A 15,007-nucleotide genomic window follows, 5' to 3' on the forward strand; every position below is an offset into this window, starting at 1 on the left:
AAAAAATGCCGAAGTGGACAAATATGAGATGGAAGGCGTAGGGCTCATGAGGTTTTAGATTAAAAATCCATTTTTTGTTTAATTCCGAAATCAATTTTAACGATGGGATTTGACTAAACCAAATGGCCCATTTGTCCATTTTATCCAGATTAAAAGAAATAAATCACTGCCCTGGTAAGAGATTCTAATCAAAGCAGAAGGGATGGAGAGACTGAAAAGAGGACCAAATTGAGAAAACAATTGGGGTCAGGGCATATAACTTGTAATATTACTTAAAGAATAAAAATGATAACCAGCTCCCCCCAACACACACTCACACACACACACACACACACACACACACACACTCTAGAGCAACATGAATTTAGTGAGAGTTGGTCCCTACATTGTCCTTGAATGGATTCACTTGGTAGCACAGATCTCCAGTGCCATATTTAAATAGAGTTGTGGGCATTAATTTAGTTAGCCTGTTTGAGGAATAAATCGGGACTAGCACTGGTAAATCAAGATTTGTCAGGTGAGAGCAGCTTGATTCAGATAAGTTTCAGTTTCATGAAAAGTTGAACTTTACCATGAGAAGAATACAGCCTGGGAGCTCCCAGGGGAGAGGCAGAGGTTGAGATTTTTCTAAAGTTAGGCAACACTTCCTGGGATTCTCAAAAAGCCTTGATCTCCAGGCCTTCGTTTTTACAGTTAGAATGGTTATTACAGAGAAATAGAATTAAAATTACTCAGGAATACTTTTCAAATGACAAATAAATGACTAGGTTTTACAGTATTTTACTAAGTAACTACCATCCTATTCAAAGGAAACTGTGAAAGCAGAAGAAAGATTTATGTTTAATACAAAAATAGTCTAAAAATAATAAGTGACTTTCAAATGTGGAAACAAGGTTATGTTATTATAGCTGCAGTCACATCATAGAAACGTTATGCAAAGATTACACAGCATAAATAAACTAAATGCACTCAAAATCCACAGACAAGTTTATTTCTCTATTTGAAGACCTGATTTAGGGGATTCTGCACATTTGTCCAAGGGGGAAGGAGTTATGAAAGAGGTGGGTTCACTTAGCTTGGAAAAGAGAAAGCTAAGAGTTGACCTTAATATGTGACCTTATTTTGTGGAGGATAACTTTTTAATCTTTCTAGTATCCCTTCACCTTTCTCTACCTGGTCCACTCTTTCCACTAGGAAGTAAATTCCACAAGGGCAGAAATTTTATGTCTTGGTCACTGCTTTTTTCTTAGCTCCTAGAACTCTGCTTGACACTTGTTTGGCATTCAAGATATTTGATGCACTGATAAATGGGGAACCTCGTCTAGGCTTACCCCACCTGAGTCTGCAGGTTGCCACCCTGCTCTATATACTTTGAAATGTTTGTGCGAAAGATGAGGGCAGAATAGGGAAAGAGGAGCCCTGCAAACATTGAGCCTCTGAAGGCCACTGCACATTTTTACTTCTTTTTAAACTACATTTTCCACTCCTTCCCTTTTTTTGGCTTACATGATTTTGAGTTATTTCTGTCTCTTGTGACCGAAAGAGTCCTAGTGATGTAGGTAGGGTGAATCCCCCAAAATGGGGATTCAAGCCCTGGTCCAAGAAGGTTCTTGGCTTCGCACAGGAAAGAATGCAAATGTGAGCCATATAGAGTTTAAAGTGAAAGTGAGTTTATTTAGCAGAGTAATAAAAGGCCACTCCACAGATGGAGTCGCTAGTAGGAGAGAGACCCTGTTGGCCGTAGGAGTAGGATTTATTGTGTTTCTTGTTTCCATGGAAAATTTCTTGGTATGGGGGAAAAGGAGGAAAGAACAATGGTATAAGTTTATCTTTAACTTCAGCAAAGGTACAAGAAGAATAGAGGCAGGTTTATCTTTAACTTTTGTAAGGTACAGCCTGTGGCTAGTTTGTAATAAGTTTAATTACAGGAATGGCCATTACAATGGAATATCTCTGCTTAATAGGCTTCGGATGGTCTGTTCTGTGTGATTGATTGTCTGCCTGAGTTCTGTGTTCGGTGGCGTGTAACAGGCGTGGAATCCAATCTCCTAGTTTCTTATTTTGTAAAAATAGTCCTCATGCCCCTTCCCTATATTACTGGTACATATAATGATGGTAACAGTGAATATGTATTGGGGCCATTATGATGTGCCAGAGACTGAGCTTTGTTTTACATGCATTATTTCATTTACTGTTCACATAACCCTGTGACATTGTATAATTCTATAACCCAGATGGTAATTGTGTTCCAAATTATTTGAAAATGGAATGAGATGAATTTAGCTTGAGGCTCCATTTGAAGGATTTAGATTAAACAGAAGAGAGATGTTTGTGACAGGATGATTCCAGCCTAGAATGGGTTGCCAAGACAGATGGTTGAGTTGCCTTCTCAGGAGTTTAAAATAGGACAGATAGATATTCCTCTGGCCTTTTCCACATAGCACAATCTATTAGCATCTTTGACCATTCAATAATGACTCCAACAGATAGCAGAAAGCAGGTTGACATTTGACATGATTCTGAATCTAGTTTGCTGAGGTGGGTGTGGGCATGGGGGTGTCTGGCTGTGTTTGGACGTAACTCCTGTCTGGGAGCAGGGATTTGAGTAGATGAAATCACTATGGTTCTTCTGGCCCTGTGACTTCCAGAATTTCTCAGGTTGCAATCAAAAACTTAAGAAATAGAGATACGAGATAAGAAATTGTTAGAGCACTATCTTGATGATTCGGAGTCATTTTTACTAATAATGAACACTTTAATGGCACTTTATAACTTATGAAGGGCCTTAGGCCATATCTCATACAGCATGCATCCTGAAATCAGGGATAGTTGGGACACCAGCAGATATCTAATGTTACTTACTTCTTTTCTAACCTGGGGGCACATCGGTGATCTTCACTGGGATGTCTAACTCCTACGGGAGCTTTCTACTGAGGTGTCCTCACCCTGAGGGTGGCCCTCTTGGTAGGGTTTTTATAATGATTGGAGCCTTGGCCCACAGGTTTGAAACCCATACCTTCGCCCACCAGCTCTGGAAGTACACTCCACTCCTGCAACAGCCCGTTCTTCTTTGGGCCTGTTCCAAATGATTTTTTAAATTGCCCAAGATTTGTGGTAGAACCATCTTTCAGATGAATGTTTTTCAGTACCATGTTTCTCACCATATGGAGACTCAAGCCCCAGCCACTGTGCGCTCTGAACCCCGGGAGGCTTGTGGCACCTTGTCTCTGTTCTCTGGAAGCACCCTAGGCTAGACAGGGAAGGGACTGGAAGAGATGTACAAGTAAGAGTCTTTAGTTATGAAAGTATTAAATCGCTGTGTGATTACAGAAATCTAGCAATTTTATGAGCTGAGGAGATCTAAGTTCTAGTCTTAGGGGGAAAAAAAATGCTTTAATCTCTCCATAAACCCCCAAAAACAATAAAGGATGTGACAATTAGTGATTTAAGTTCCTTTCAACTTCAAAAACTAAATCTGATTTTCTGATAATGTGTCTTTGTTACCCAGGAACACAGACTGTTAGAACACAGGTAATAACAAGTTAGAGCAGGTCTGGGCTTAATTTCCTCATCTGGGTCACTTATCACTGCACTGGACAGACACAAGCTCCTCCTCCTTCTCCCCTGTAACTGGTGTCAGTCCCATAGCTGCTTCAGGAAGAGTAACTTAGGGCAAGTTCTCTGTAGTTGAGATATTGCTTTAATCTATAAAGCATTTGATTATGATGGGGTAGCACACATTCATTGCTATATTATTTCTAACAGAAAAGAATATGATGCATCCTTAACATGCAACAGGAATGTGGGTGAATAAATTAGTGTATATCCATCTGGTGTCATACTATATAGTCATTTAAAATAATGTGGCAGAGAAATATCTGGTGGCATAGCAAAAAATTATAAAAAGGTACTATTCCAATTTTTATAAAAGAAAAACTATACATATATATATATGTATGCATAGAAGATCGTCTGAAAGAATATATACCTGTCATAACAGTGGTTTTCATTTTTTTCTCTTATCTGCATTTTTTATTTTTCTACAATGCTGTTTTGATAGGAAAAAGCACAATGAGGACTTATAACCATGTAAAGTTACCCATGACTAAATCATGAGCATCGATGTTTCTATTTTATTGTGATTCCTACTTAATATTCAGCGACTGTAGTTTCGGAGAGCAAAACCCTCTTTTGGCTTTTTGGGCAGGAAGTGACTCTGATTTCCCTTGATTTGAGGTACAATAATTGCTGTCCCTTCTTAGCACTACAGTCATTTCTGTGGCAAATATTTACTGAGTATCTACTATGTGCTGAGCACTATTCTTTAGTCTGAGAATTATAGTGACATGTAAATACTATGTTAGCCACGCAAGTCTTACCAGAATAAGGCACATGTCATCACATGTTTCTTGTTGGCCAGTTGTCTGCATTCCCAGGTTTGGGACTCAACATCCTTGGTTGGGATCATCTCCCCAAAGCTGTGTGTCCTGTCCCACAACACATTCTTAGACCAGCCTTTGTGAGGGTAGCATGGCCTCCTACCCCACACCACCATTTGTTTTTCAACGAGAAACAACAACGACAAAGTAACAGCTGAAAACCTTTTTTTCCTAATCTTGAAAGTGCTCTGTGCTCACTGTAGAAAAATTAGAAGATACAGAAAAAATATAAGGAAACAGAGAATGCCATTCATCTTACTGTAAGTTACATTTCTGCTAAAAGAATAAATCCATTGCAGTGAGGAAACTGAGAAGGTTGCAAAGGATGATTTTCTCTTTGTCATAATTATGTAATAAGAGAAACAAGCGGACCTTTTTTGTTGTTTTATTTTTAATACTCTGAAATTCTCAGCCCTTGTAATGAAATAAGCAGACGAAAATTCACTTTATAAAATTCAGTGTGGCAAAACCATGCATCTAGCATTATGGTTACCTCATGTGATTTTGGTCATAGACGGTTCATGCTCTAATTTTCATTTTGCTCATTATTAGCCTGAAAGGATCATCTAATTGAATTCTTAAATGCTGTTATATCTCTCAAAACTGAGGCTAATTTTAGCTCTCTGATAAAAACAGATAATATTTAACAAACCAAATTTAGAGAAATACTGTGTTTCCCCGAAAATAAGACCTAGCCAGACAATCAGCTCTAATGCATCTTTTGGAGCAAAAATTAATATAAGATCCAGTATTATTATATTATATTATACTATATTATATTATATCATATTAGACCGGGTCTTATATTATAGTAAAATAAGACTGGGTCTTATATTAATTTTTGCTCCAGAAGATACATTAGAGCTGATTGTGCAGCTAGGTCTTATTTTGGGGGAAATACAGTGTTTATCAGCATTCAGTCTCCTATTTCATATCTTTTAAAAGGTATGCTTTCCTGTAGCAGAATTAATTTATCATACCTTTGTAAAGGTGATTAATTATTCAAAGATATATCTAATTATTCAAAGAAATATCAGATTTGAAACCATCATTAATTACTAGCCAACATTAACACAAAATAAAGTCAAATAAAATTGAGAGAGAAAATAATAAACTCTCTCTATTATATGGCCAGCACTATCGCAAATACGTATTCAATTATTTTCAGCAAATACAAGGCCCACTGTAGTAGATGTTTCATGCTTAATTTGCTCTGGAACTCTGACCTTTCAGTTTGTGATAGCGAAAAGAAACATCATACTCACAGAGGGGATGGCAGAAGGACCTCAGAAAAGATCCAAGAACGTGGGCTTGGTAATACGACCCAGCATTTATTGCAGTCTCACTATATACCAGGCTTCTCATTTAATTCTTACAAGGCCCTGAAGAGATGGCCATTAACATCCCCATTTTCTAATGAGGGCAGTGGGGCTTAGTTGGTTTCTATAACTTGCCCAAGGTTAGAGGTGGAAGCACAGCTCTCACCCAAGTCTGTCTCACTCTGTTCTCATGCTTAACGATTAGCTCTAATGCTTCCCATTAGGGAGTAGAAGGGTCAGCCATGATTTAAATTCCATTCAGCAAATATTGTTAGACCTGGCCACAATCCCAGAGCCAGGATAGGGATGCTCTGATCTAGGAACGTGTGGTGTTATTTGAAATAATTATAGAATATAAGACAGTATGCAATTCAATTTCAAACTAGATACAACCAAGGGCCAAAATATTTGCAACAGAAAATATGTACTTGGGGTATTCAAAACTCCCAATACAGGCAGAATTTCAGATCTTTACTCATTTCTTATTGACCAAGTATCTGACTCAACAAACTGAATTGTATGCAAATAAAAATATTTTAGTACTCTGAAATTCTCAGCCTTTGGAATGAAATAATCAGATGAAAATTTGAGTGGTCAGGGATGAAAATTATCTCAGAATTAAGCAATGATCATATGAATCCCATGGCTCATTTCATCCATGGCAATCACGATGAAGAACTATAAGGAAAGAAAGTAGTATCTCTTTCCTGGTGTCTGAAACATCCTGATCCTATAATGATATGCCCAATAGCAATGTATATTTTAAAAAATGGAGCATTGAATAAAGAATCAAATCCGTGGGTTCTGATGCCAGAACTTTTATTTATTAACTGTACGTATAATTTTTGATAAGTGACCTGATCTTTCAGAGTCTCAGCTTCCCCATTTGTAAAATGGACGTGCAGTACCAATACGACTAGATGCAGTGTTTGATTTCACTGAGATGACACATGTGAAAAGTGCTCTGGGAGCTATAAAGCTGTAAAAGCGTATTATAGTCAGTCCCTATCATGTGTTATTCATCTTTATTACCCTGTGCCTTGGACATGATCTGATACAGCACACATGTTTAACAAATGTTTGTTGAACCTAATGGAACCGAAGCTTGCTTTATGTGCAGAATAAACAGAGCTGGAGAAGTGTCTCACCACAATGATGTTTGTCCTAATTGTGTGGCTCCCTTGAGCCCAGTTGTACCACAGTATAACAGGTCCTCATCTGAAGGACCTGCTGCTGGCTCAGCCCTGCCTTGCTCTCCGTGGTGCTTTCTCAGCTGTTGCAGGCTGGCATGAGCTGCCAGACTGCACAAGTCCTTCCTTGAAGCTGGCATGTGTGGGGAACATTCCTGGTGGGGAGACCTTTAGTTAGGAGTGATGATTGGCAATCTCAGTACACGCTGGAGAGAGACCAAAGGGGTTTTGAACTACAGGGAACAGTAAAATTTTTTAAAAATGAATAACAATCACTCTTTCTAGAGACTGGTTTTGACATGCTACCCTGTTTCCTCGAAAATAAGACCTAGCCGGACAATCAACTCTAATGCATCTTTTGGAGCAAAAATTAATATAAGACCTGGCATTATATTATATTATATTTTACCAGGTCTTATATTATAGAAAAATAAGACCGGGTCTTATTTTAATTTTAATTAATTTTTGCTCCAAAAGACGCATTATAGCTGATGATCCGGCTAGGTCTTATTTTCAGGGAAATAAGTGCTTGCCTGGTGCTTGCCTCTTGCATTGTGATAGAAATGCAATGTGGGAAACCAAGGAAGGTTTCCTTGCAAGCTGTTGTGCAGAAGAGGTCAGGTGCAAATCTGAACAAGTTGCTGGAGGATGAGTCTTCTCACTGACATTTCCTACTATACAGAAACAGCAGGATGATGGAAAGAAAATATGCTATTATGGCAGTTGTCCACATTATCTCAAAGTAGAATGTTTCATTGACTCAATTATATTTATTAAAACTACTGGACATTTAAATTCCTCTTCTCTAAATCTCCTTTGCTGGGAAGGCACTGGGAATCTTAGTTCTATTTTCACAACAAAATGTGCCTGTTTTTATTTGTTTGTTTGTTTGTTTGTTATATCTGGGGGAAAGCTGAATGGTGGGCTCTCCAGACAGGGTCACCTTGATAACATCAACGGACCAGCTTGGACCAAGTTTCAACGGACCAAGTTTCTGGACCGGCAGGTCTGGACCAGCAGGTCCAGAAACTTGATGTTTTTAGTGTCCCAGAGCTAACTTGATGCATGTAGAATGATTTATAATATAAACCAAAATACATATCTATCAATTTAAAGTGAAAATCAAGTGGATCAGAAGGTGATATCGACCTAGTCATATTCTCTGCCTATCAGAAAGCTTTGGAAAGCCACATTTATAATCATACATGTTTGTTGAGTGGGGAATAATTGAGAAGAGTCCATAAATTGTTGAGTTTAATGTTTAGTGGTATCAAGCTATTATAGCATGACAAATCCATTGCCACAAAAGAGGTGTGTCTGCCAATAAGACCACATATTCAGGATGGCTGGATGTGGCACTGTCATTCCTGGGCAGAAAATGCCAAGCAGTTAATCAGTGAAATATTTAAGTTACACAAAAAATACAGTGTCATCAGGATTCTGCCCCAATCGGAAAATTACTCTTTCTATTAAAGACAATCTCTCCCTCTTCCTTCATCAGTACAATATCAGAGAATTCAAACGCAGAACAACATCATAAATAAGGTAGACAGTGATCAGGCAGAAGGGAAGCAGATGGACAAAGAACACAGAACTCTTATCAGAAAGAGACATCAAAAAGCTGCGGAGCCCCCTGGCGAGAAACGCCAGTTCTGAGAAGCAGGCATTTTGCAGAACCTCAATAAAACATAATGATAAATATATATATATATATATATATATATATATATATATATATATATATATATATATACATATATATATGTATATGTATATATATATATATATTAAAAGAAAACTGAACAATTACATAAACATCAATTGAGTTCTGTCTAACCATTCTGATGAAAAAAAAATTTCCACCAAAGACAGTCATGAGACAAAAATATGTAGCCTGCACAGAAGAGGATAGCAGAATAAGGGCAATGTCACCCCAATCAAGGAACAGAGCATTTACGAGCACTCCAAAGATCCCATGTTCCCTTCCAGTCACTAACTTCCCAACGGTAACCACCCAAAAATGTTATGCCTCCTGACTTCTAACCACATAGATTAGTTCTGTCTATTTTTATACTTTCTGTAATTGAAATATATACTCTTTGTGTCTGGCTTCTATTGCTCAACTTTATTCTTGAGCGATTCATCTATATTTTTTCATGTAGTTGTAGCTCATCGTCACTGCTATATAGTATTCTACTGTGTGACTATAGCGCAATTTATTTAGTAATTTTGTTGTTGATGTTCATGTGGGTAGTTTTCCAATTTTTGTCTATTACAAGTACCACGTACTTTGTCTATTACACGTTGCCATGAACATTTTAATACATGTATTTTGAAGAACATATTACACGTTTCTATTGAATGTATACCTAGGAATGTATTTGCTGGGTCACATTTTATGCACATATTCGACTTTACTAGTAACTGTCAGTTTTCTAAAGTGGTTGTACCAATTTATTCTCTCAAAAGCAGTATGTGAGCATTCCTATTCCTCCACATCCTTGTCAGCACCTAATCTTTTCCATCTTTTTTACCTTAACAATTTTGGTGGGTAGGTAGTGGTATTCCATTGTGCGTTTAATTTGCATTTTCCTGATAACTACAGTAGCCACCCCCGCACCATCTATGGTTTTGCTTTCTGCAGTTTCAGTCACCTGCTGTCAACTATGGTCTGAAAATAGTAAATGGAAGATTCCAGAAGTAAGCAATGCATAACTTGTAGATTGTGAGCCATTCTGAGTAGTGTGATGAAATCTCACGATGTTCATCCACTCTGTCCTGCTGGGGCGTGAATCATCCCTTTGTCTCGCATCTCTGTGCTGTACGTGCTCCCCGCTTCATAGTCACTTAGCAGCTATCTTGGTTATCAGATTAACTGTCACAGTGTCACAAAGCTTGTGTTCAGGTAACCCTTGTTTTACTTAATAATGTCTCTAAAGCGCAAGAGCAGTGATGCTAGCAATTCAGATATGCCGAAGAGAAGCTGTAAAGTGCTTTCTTGAAGTGAAAAGGTGCTTTCAAGTTAATAATGATAATAATAATAATAATAATAATAATAATAAATCATATGCTGAGGTTGCTAAGATATGCCGTGAGAATGGATCTTCTATCTGTGAAATTGTGAAGAAGGAAAAAGAAATTCAAGCTAGTTTTGCTGTCTCATCTCAGAGTGCAAAAATTATGGCAACAGTGTGTGGTACTGCCTAGTTAAGATGGAAAGGCATCAAAATTGTGGGTGGGAGACATAAACAGAAAATGTACATATATGTGCTATCCACGATTTCAGGTATCCACTGGGGTCTTGGAATATCATCCACAGATAATGGGGAACAACTGTAATAAACCTGGGTAATTTTCATATGTTTATTGGCCATTTACATATCCTCTTTTATGAATCTTTTGCCCACTTTGCTGTTGAGCTGTCTTTGTCTTACTGATTTGTAGGAGTTCTTTATATTCTGGAATTGTGTGGGTTTTTTTAATCATATATATTATGTGTGTATAAATACACATACTTAGTATATCACATTTTTTTCTTTTACATTTGTTCCTTTTTATTTCCTATTTAAAAAAGCATTGCCTGCTTCTAAGGTCATGAAGACCTTTTTCTCTAAAAGTTTGATTGTTTTACATCTCACTGTGTTTGTTCAATCCTTCTTGCTATAGTCTGAATGTTTGTGCCCCCCCTCCAAATTCATATGTTGAAATCCTGACCCCAAAGGTGATGTTATTAGGAAATGGGGTATTTGCGAGATGATTAATTCATAAGGGCAGAACCCTCATGAACAAGATCAGGGTCCAGAGAGATTCCTCATCCTCCATCACATGAGGACACAGCAAGAAGCAGGCCCTCACCAGACACCAATGTTTACGGTATTTTTGTTATAGAAGTCCAAATGGACTAAGACATACTTGGAATTGATTGTTGTGTATAATGTGAGGTAGAAGTCAATATACATTTTTTTTCATATAGATATCCAATTGGCCCTGCACAATTTATTGACAAGACCACTTCCTACTGCATTGTATGGTCACTCATGTCATAAATCATGTGATTCTATCTGTGTGGGTCTATTCCATTGGACAGTTATCTGTTCTTGCACAGATACCACACGGTTTTGATTACCACAGCTTTATAATAATAGTTTCTAATATTTCATAGTGTTAGGTCTTCCATATTTGTTTTTCTTCAAGAATATTTTTACTATTCTTGGCCTTTTGCCTTCCCATATGAATTGGAGAATTGACTGTAAATTTTTGGTTAAAAAAAAACACAAAACTGTGGCTTGAATTTTGGTTGAGAGTGCACAGAAGTATGTATTAATTTGGAGAGAATTACATCTTTACAATACTGAATCATTCAATTTATAACAATATATATACTTTTATTTGTATGGCTGTTCTTTTTTTAAATAATATTTTGTAATTTTCAGTTAAAGGTCTTACACATCTTTAATTCAATTTATTTCTGGGTGTTTGAGGAGTGGATATTATTGTAAATATGTTTTATTTTCTATTGTTTATTGCCAGTATATACAAATATGACTCATGTCATAGTCAGCTCCGGCTGCTATAGCAAAATACCATAAACTGGGTGACTTATAAACAACAGAAATTTGTATCTCACAGCTCTGGATTCTGGGAAACCCAAGATCAAGGTGCGGTAGATTAGGTGTCTGGTGAGTACCCTCTTCCTCATTCATAGACAGTGGCTTTTCACTGAGTTCTTACATGGTGGTGATGGATCTCTCTGAAGCTTCTTTTATAGATGCAGTAATCCCATTCGTGAGAGCTCCACCCTCATGAATTAATCATCTCCCAAGTGCCCTATTTCCTAATGCCATCACCTTGGGGATTAGGATTTCAAAATATGAATTATGGACAGGACACAAACATTCAGTCTATGGCAACTAATTTTAGTACGTTGATTTTATATCCAGTGTCATTCCTATATACTCTTATTAATTCTAAGGATTTATTTATATAGACTGTTTAGAAATTTTTTAGGTGCACAATCTTATTGTCTGGAAATAACAGTTTTATTTCTTTCTCTTGCCTTTTGCACTGGCTGGACCTCCAGTTACAATGTTGAATAGACATGATTACAGTGGCCATTCTTGACTCAGTCCCAATATTAAGAGGACATTTTCAATATTCTACCATTGCGAATGATGTTTGCTGTGAGATTTCATAGATATTCTTTATCACATTAAGGAAGTTCTATTCTTAGTGGGCTAAAAGTTTTCATCACAAGTGAATGTTGAATTTATCAAATATTTTTTTCTGCATTTGACATGATCATGTGACTTGACTCCTTTTTCTGTGAAGGTGATGTACTGAGTTATGATTTTTGAATGTTAAATCACACTTACACACACAGATTAAACTGCTCTCAGTTTACTGTATCACTGGATTTGATTTCCTAATATTTTGTTAAGAATTTTTTAATAATGTTTATTAGAGAAAGGTAGATTTGCAATTTTCTTTCTCAGAAAGCTTGTCAGAGTTTTTAAATCATGTTTATGCTGTTTTCATTTTTTATAAAAGTCTGGGAAGCTGTGCTTCTGTTTCTATCTTCTTGAAGAATTATATAAGACAGGTGTTATTTTTCCTTAACTATTTGGGAGATTTCATTGATAAGCAATCTGGGCCTGGGCTTTTCTTTGGGAAAGACTTGTAAATAATGGGTTCAATTTTTTTAATACATACAGAACTATTCATATTTTCTTTTCTTGTTCTCTCAGCTTTGGTAATTTGTGTTTTTCAAAGAATTTGTCCATTTCATCCAAATTGTCAAATTTATCTTTATAAAGTTGTTTTTAGAATAGTTTTATTGTATAATATATAGTGATAGCCTCTGTTTAATTGCTGTTGTTACTGATTTGTGTTTTTTTTCTTTTTTGAATGAGTCTTATTAGGATTTTATCAATTTTGTTAATCTTTTCAAAGAGCAAACTTTGGGTTTATTGATTTTCTCTACTATATATTCAGTTTTTATTTTCTTTTTCTTTTTTCAGTTTTTATTTTCTTGATTTCAACTTTTATCTTTATTATTTATTTTCTTAGGTTTAATAGCTTCTCTTTTTCTACTTTCTTAAAAGCAACACTTAAATTGTTCCAGTACTTTTTCTTTTCTAATATATGCATTTTAGGCTATACATTTCCTTCTAAGCATTATTTCAGTTTTTTCTCCTAAGTTTTAAAATTTATTTTTTAATTATTCAGTTTAAAATACTTTCTAATTTTGGTTTTTTTCTTTATCTCATGGATTATTTAGAATGTATGGTTTAATTTGTAGGCAGTTGGGTTTTTTTCCTATTTTCATTGTTGATCTCTAGTTTAATTCCATGGTGGTCAGAGAAGTTATTCTGAAAGATTTCAATATTTTGAAATTGTTGAGACTTTCTTTGTATTACAATATTTTGATTTTAATAAATGTTCCATGTACACTTGAAATAAATGTGAGTTGGTCATTAATAGGTACAATTTTATATGCATAGCGGTTAAATCAGGTTGGTTAACTGTGCTGTTAATATCTTCTATATCCTTACTGATTTTTAAATATTTTACTTGTTCTGCCAACTATTGGGAAAGATATCTTAATGCTTCCCATTGTTATTGTTGATTTGTATATTTTTCCTTTATTTTTGTCCATTTTGTTTCTTTAGTTTATTTTAAAGCAATGCCATTGGGTGCGTAGAGATTTAGGATGGTAATATCTTCCTATTGAATTGACCCATTTATAATTATGAGCCGTCTCTTTTTATCTCCGATAATATTTCTTGCCCTAAAGTTCACGCTTGATATTGATAGAATTACACAAGCTTTTTTGTTGTTGTTAGTGTTTGCATGGTATATTTGTCTTTTCTTTCACATTAAACATTTATTTCTCATTATTTTTAAATCATAGTTGTTTTTTATTTAGCCTCATAATCATGGTCTTTTACTTCAAATTTAGTTCATTTATATTCAATGTAATTACTGCCATAATGGGTTTTTAGCTACCACTTTATTTTTCATTTTCTTATTAGGCTCTTCTTTTATATTCCTGTTTTCCTTTTGTTTTATGTTACCTTTTTCCACCTTTTTTGCCCTTTTTAGATTATTCACAAATTTTTTATTATGGAATGTTTTTATTTTAATAACTTGCAAACTATACATTCATTTCTTATTCTGTTTGTTAGCCTAAAGATGACAACATACAGCGTTGGCTTATTTATACAAATTACTGTATTTCCCACTCCCGATATTATTAGACCCTTAAACAGTTTAAACTGTTTACCAATTCTGATTTTTGTGTTTTTCTTGCTTTGCGTTTTAATTCATAGCTTTTATACTACAACGCACATTACATTTATTGTTTTGTATAGTCAATAGTAATTTATAAATATCCATATACTTACCCTTTCTAATGTTTTCCATTCCTTCCTGAATTTTTTAGAAAATAAACTTGCAACACGGTCACTGTGGAAGTTAAGTACGCTAGTTTAAATACATTTGAGATGGAATTTGGATTTTAAAAAAAGCATCAAAAATAGATTGTAAGTTTATGTAAGACAAGTTCAGTATAGATGTCAGGCAATAATATTGATTGATTTTAATAAAGTTCTGAATTTACTCAGTCAAATTCAAACACTGAATGGTATTTTGCAGTTTTCAAAGAGCATTAACATCAGCCCTCAGTTGATCCCGTTAATAACTTGATGGATAAACCAAAAAAAACAAAGGAGTAGTGATCAAGGGAGGAAAGGGACTTGCCCTCATTCACACACCTTACACTGAACTCAAGTCCCCTGATGCCTAGTTCAATCCTCTGACAATCTGTGTCAACTAAAAGTACCTAAAACAACTCATGTATCTATAAAGATAAATGTGCCTGTAGAAAATACGTCCCTCAACATATACAGTTTAATTACATCTTAAATGATCACCTTTGTCCTTCTTTTTATAGCTCCTTATCATTAGATTTTTAAAAATCAAAACACACATAAACATCTACCTGTAGCAAACAAAGTAAGTTTTCTCTCAACTGGAAGCTCACGTTAAAGCCATGCATAGG

At 35.6% G+C, this 15,007-nt stretch overlaps 1 protein-coding gene across 6 annotated transcripts in view; it reads left to right on the top strand.

Moving 5' to 3' along the window:
• Window positions 1–15,007, top strand: part of PCED1B (PC-esterase domain containing 1B) — a 286,638-nt gene that overhangs the window by 162,085 nt on the left and 109,546 nt on the right. The gene's annotated exons all lie outside the window — the stretch shown is intronic.

The sequence above is a fragment of the Rhinolophus hipposideros genome, assembly GCF_964194185.1.
Source record: "Rhinolophus hipposideros genome assembly, chromosome: 9".
In the NCBI taxonomy this organism is placed as follows: domain Eukaryota; kingdom Metazoa; phylum Chordata; class Mammalia; order Chiroptera; family Rhinolophidae; genus Rhinolophus; species Rhinolophus hipposideros.